The following is a 5,814-nucleotide window of genomic DNA, read 5'->3' on the forward strand; positions in this document are numbered from 1 at the left end:
AAAGATGAGGGGGAAGAGAATGATGAGGGAGAAAAGGAATATGAGGGAGAAGAGAAGGATGAGGGAGGAGAGGAAGATGAAAGAGAAAAGGAGAATGAGGGAGAAGAAGAGAGATGAGGGAGAAGAAGAGAAAAATGTGGGATAAGAAGAGAAAGATGAGAGAGAAGAAGAGAAAGATAAAGAAGAAGAAGAGAAAGATAAGGAAAAGAAGATGAAGATGAGGGAGAAGAAGAGACAGATGAGAGAGAAGAAAAGAGATGAATGAGAAGACGAGAAAGATGAGACAGAAAAGAAAGATGACGTAGAAGAAGAGAAAGATGACGGAGAAGAAGACAAAGATGAGGGAGATGAAGGAGAAGAGAGATGAGGGAGAAGAAGAGAAAGATGAGGCAGAAGAGGGAGAAAAGGAAGATGAGGGAGAAGAGGGAGAAAAGGCACATGAGGGAGAAGAGAGATGAGGGAGAAGAAGACAAAGATGATGGAGAAGAGATGAGGGAGAAGAGAAAGATGAGCGAGGAGAGAGAAGATGAGGAAAAAGAAGAGAGAGATGAGGGAGAAGAAGAGAAAGATGAGGGAGAAGAAGAGAAAGATGAGGGAGAAGAAGAGAAAGATGAGGGAGAAGAAGACAAAGATGAGGGAGAAGAAGACAAAGATGAGGGAGATGAAGAGAAAGATGAGGGATAAAAGAGATGAGGGAGAAGAAGAGAAAGATGAGGGAGAAAAGGAACATGAGGGAGGATAAAGTATAGGGAGAAGACAAAGATGAGGGAGAAGAAGAGAGAGATGAGGGAGAAGAGGAAGATGAGGGAGAAAAGGAGGATAAAAGACGAAGAGAGATGAGGGAGAAAAGAGAGATGAGGGAGAAGAGAGAGATGAGCGAAAAGAAGAGAAATATGATGGAGAAGAAGAGAGAGATGAGGGAGAAGAAGAGAAAGATGAGGGAGAAAAGGAACATGAGGGAGGATAAAGTATAGGGAGAAGACAAAGATGAGGGAGAAGAAGAGAGAGATGAGGGAGAAGAGGAAGATGAGGAAGAAAAGGAGGATGAAAGACGAAGAGAGAGATGAGGGAGAAAAAGAGAGATGAGGGAGAAGAAGAGAGACGGGGGAGAAGAGAAAGATGAGGGAGAAGAAGAGGGAGGAGAATAAGAGAAAGATCAGGGAGAAGAAGAGAAAGATGAGGGAGTAGAAGAGAAAGATGAGGGAGAATAAGAGAAAGAGGAGGGAGAATAAGAGAAAGATGATGGAGAAGAGAAAGATGAGGCAGAGGAAGTGAAAGATGAGGGAGAAGAGAAAGATGAGGGAGAAGAGGAAGATAAGGGAGAAGAGAAAGATGAGGGAGAAGAAGACAAAGATGAGGGAGAAGAAGACAAAGATGTAGGAGAAGAAGACAAAGATGAGGGAGATGAAGAGAAAGATGAGGGAGAAGAGAGATGAGGGAGTAGAAGAGAAAGATGAGGGAGAAAAGGAACATGAGGGAGAAGAGAGATGAGGGAGAAGAAGACAGATATGAGGGAGAAGAAGAGAGAGACGAGGGAGAAGAGAGATGAGGGAGAAGAAGACAAATATAAGGGAGAAGAAGAGAGAGATGAGGGAGAAGACGAAAAGGAAGGTGAGGGAGAAAATGAGGATGAAAGAGAAGAAGAGAGATGAGGGAGAAAAGAGAGATGGGGAGAAGAAGAGAAAGATGAGGGAGATGAAGAGAAAGATGAGGGAGAAGAGAGATGAAGGAGAAGTGCAGAAAGATGAGGGAGAAGAAGAGAAAGATGAGGGAGATGAAGAGAAAGATGAGGGAGAAGAGAGATGAGGGAGTAGAAGAGAAAGATGGGGGAGAAAAGGAAGATGAGGGAGAAAAGGAACATGAGGGAGAAGAGAGATGAGGGAGAAGAAGAGAGATGAGGGAGAAGGAAAGTGAGATGAGTGAGAAGAATAGAAGGATTAGGGAGAAGAGAAAGATGAGGGAGAAGAAGAGAAAGATGAGGGAGAAGGAGAGAAAGATGAGGAAAAAGAAGAGGAAGATGAGGGAGAAGAAGAGAGATGAGAGAGAAGAAGAGAGAGATGAGTGAGAGGAAGAGAAAGATGAGGGAGAAGAGAGAGATGAGGGAGCAGAGAAATATGATGGAGAAGAAGAGAGAGATGAGGGAGAAGACAGAGATGAGGGAGAAGAGGAATATGAGGGAGAAAAGGAGGATGAAAAATGAAGAGAGAAATGAGGGAGAAAAAGAGAGATGAGGGAGAAGAAGAGAGATGGGGAGAAGAAGAGAAAGATGAGGGAAAAGAAGAGGAAGTATAATAAGAGAAAGATGAGGGAGAAGAAGTGAAAGATAAGGGAGGAAAAGAGAAAGATGAGGGAGAGGAAGATGAAGAAGAAGAAGAGAAAGATGAAGGAGAAGAAGAATAAGATGAGGGAGAAGAAGAGAAAGATTAGGGAGAAGAGAAATGCGAGAGAAGAGGAAGATAAGGGAGAAGAGAAAGATGAGGGAGAACAAGAGAAAGATGAGGGAGAAGAGAGAGATGAGGGAGAAGAGAAAGATTAGGAACAAGAAGAGAAGTATGAAGGAGAAGAGGAATATGAGGGAGAAAAGGAAGATGAGGGAGATGAAGAGAGAGAGATTAGGGTGTAGAAGAGAGATGAGAGAGAAGAGAAAAATGAGGGAGAAGAGGAAGATGAAGGAGAAGACGATAAAGATGAGGGAGAAGAAGAGAAAGATGAGGGAGAAGAAGAGAAAGATGAGCCAGAAGAAAAGAACGATGAGGGAGAAGAGAACGATGAGGGAGAAAAGGAAGATGAGGGAGAAGAGGAAGATGAGGGAGAAGAGAAAGATGAGGGAGAAAAGAAAGATGAGGGAGAATAAGAGAAAGATGAGTGAGAAGAAGAGGAAGATGAAAGAGAAGAAGAGAAAGATGAGTGAGAATAAGAGAAAGATGAGTGAGAAGAGGAGGATGAGGGAGAAAAGGAGAGATGGGGGAGAAGAAGAGATGAGGGAGAAGAAGAGGAATATGCAGAAGAGAAAGATGAGGGAAAAGAAGAGAAAGATGAGGGAGAAAAAGAGAAAGATGAGGGAGAAGAAGAGATGAGGGAAAAGAGAAAGATGAGGGAGGAAAGAAGATGAGGAAAAAGAAGAGAGATGAGTGAGAAGAAGGGAAAGATGAGGTAGAAGAAGAGAGATGAGGGAGAAGAAGAGAAAGATGAGGAAAACAAAGAGGAAGATGAGCAAGAAGAATAGAGAGATGAGAGAGAGAAGAAGAGATGAGAAGAAGAGAAAGATGAGGGAGAAGAGAAAGATGACGTAGAAGAAGAGATAGATGAGGGAGAAGAAGACAAAGATGAGGGAGATGAAGACAAAGATGAGGGAGAAGAGAGATGAGGGAGAAGAAGAGAAAGATGAGGGAGAAAGGGAAGATGAGGGAGAAGAGGGAGAAAAGGAAGATGATGGAGAAGAGAGATGAGGGAGAAGAAAACAAATATGAGGGAGAAGAAGAGATGAGGGAGAATAGAAAGATGAGGAAAAAGAAGAGAGAGATGAGTGAGACGAAGGGAAAGATGAGGGAGAAGAAGAGAAAGATGAGGGAGAAGAAGACAAAGATGAGGGAGATGAAGAGAAAGATGAGGGAGAAGAGAGATGAGGGAGAAGAAGAGAAAGATGAGGGAGAAGAACACAAAGATGAGGGAGAAGAAGACAAAGATGAGGGAGATGAAGAGAAAGATGAGGGAGAAGATAGATGAGGGAGTAGAAGAGAAAGATGAGGGAGAAAAGGAAAATGAGGGAGATGAAGAGAAAGATGAGGGAGAAGAGAGATGAGGGAGAAGAAGAGAAAGATGAGGGAGAAGAACACAAAGATGAGTGAGAAGAACACAAAGATGCGGGAGAAGAAGACAAATATGATGTAGAAGAAGAGAGAGATGAGGGAGAAGAGGAGAGGGATGATGGAGAAGATGAAGATGAGGGAGAAAAGGAGGATGAAAGAGAAGAAGAGAGAGATGAGGGAGAAAAAGAGAGATGAGGGAGAAGAAGAGAGATGGGGGAGAGGAGAAAGATGAGGGAGAAGAAGAGAAAGATGAGGGAGAAGAAGAGAAAGATGAGGGAGAAGAAGACAAAGATGAGGGAGAAGACAAAGATGAGGAAGAAGACAAAGATGAGGGAGATTAAGAGAAAGATGAGGGAGAAGAGAGATGAGGGAGTAGAAGAGAATGATGAGGGAGAAAAGGAAAATGAGGGAGAAAAAGAACATGTGGGAGAAGAGAGATGAGGGAGAAGAAGACAAATATGAGGGAGAAGAAGAGAGATGATGGAGAAGAAGAGAGAGATGAGTGAGAAGAAGAGAAAGATGAGGGAGAAGAGAAAGATGAGGGAGAAGAAGAGAAAGATGAGGGAGAAGGAGAGAAAGATGAGGAAAAAGAAGAGGAAGATGAGGGAGAAGAAGAGAGAGAAGGAGAGAGATGAGAGAAGAAGAGAGAGATGAGTGAGAGGAAGTGAAAGATGAGGGAGAAGAGAAAGATGAGGGATAAGAAGAGAAAGATGAGCGAGAAGAAGAGAAAGATGGGGAAAAAGAAGAGGAAGATGACGTAGAAGAAGAGAGAGATGAAATAGAAGAAGAGAGAGATGAGTGAGAAGACGAGAAAGATGAGGCAGAAGATGAAGATGAGGGAGAAGAAGAGAAAGATGAGGGATAAGAAGATAGATGAGGGAGAATAAAAGGCAGATGAGGGAGAAGAGGAAGATGAGGGACAAGAAGTGAAAGATGTTAGTTTCTTGCTGGCAGACTATTATTAACAGTCAGATGATGTTGGTTAGTGCCACTCCCACCTCCCTTTAAATAGCCACATGATCCATCAGCTGACCACCGGTTTTAGTTCATTCTATACTGACCTCTTTGAAGGGGCCAGTCTTTGGCGAAGCTTTTGTGTTCAGTGTGATGTTTTCTGTTGGAGATATAAGTGTATTTTATGTTGTTATCTTCCCATTGTTTTTATGACCTTCCTTGTTTTTTCCTTTTGTAGTGGTGAGACCAGTGTCTCGCTGGCCTGCTCCCTAGCCAGGTTAAGTCCAGGGCCATTGAGAGCTTAGGCACATGATCGCACACCGCTGTAAGGACCCCTCTAGGCACGATAGGGGAGCTTAGGGACAGACGCAGGTTGGTGTCAGGAAGTGTCCCTTCCCTTGTTCCCTACCGCTAGGGCCCTCCTTCCGCCTCTATCTCCAGTTGCATCCATATGTTTTGCTGTCCTCCAGACATTCCCTTGTTGTTCCATGACACTATTACTTTTCTGTGGGAATGAGCTTGTCTCCAACTAGCGAGGAATATCCAGTGAATTATGGCACAACATGGTTTGGTATTAGCACCCAGTACCAGAAGTAAAGCCATCCACAAAGAGACTTAAAGAAGGGTATCAAGACTTCCAAGACAGCCAAGACTTTCCTGTCCTCACCAAGAGGATGACTGTCCATGTTCTCCTCGTTATCCTCTTCCTCATTATCTCCCAATCCACATTTAAATGAGATGAGGTTGGGCTGTGTAGCATCACTCTGTATAGTTCTTTCATCTGCCTGCCAGGCCTCCTCTTTAATTGTGAGCAGCGAGTGTTTCAGTAGACAGAGAAGCGGAATGGTGATGCTAATTATGGTGTCATCGCCCCTCACCATCTTTGTCGAGTCCTCAAAGTTTTGGAGGATTGCACAGATGTCAGACATCCATGCCCACTCATCACCTCTTATGTGCGAAGGCTGACCTGAATTCCAATGGGCGAGTTCAAGCTGGTACTCAACAACTGCCCTCTGCTACTCACAAATCCTTCCCAGCATCTGCAACGTTG

General features: G+C 43.8%; 1 pseudogene; it reads left to right on the plus strand.

Annotated features, from left to right (window-relative positions):
* The first annotated feature begins 2,344 nt into the window (after positions 1–2,344).
* Positions 2,345–4,444, plus strand: LOC141157725 (uncharacterized; annotated as a pseudogene).
* Positions 4,445–5,814: the final 1,370 nt, after the last annotated feature.

The sequence above is a fragment of the Phyllobates terribilis genome, unplaced genomic scaffold (assembly GCF_046119375.1).
Source record: "Phyllobates terribilis strain yellow unplaced genomic scaffold, ASM4611937v1 Scaffold_8__6_contigs__length_399053987, whole genome shotgun sequence".
NCBI lineage: Eukaryota > Metazoa > Chordata > Amphibia > Anura > Dendrobatidae > Phyllobates > Phyllobates terribilis.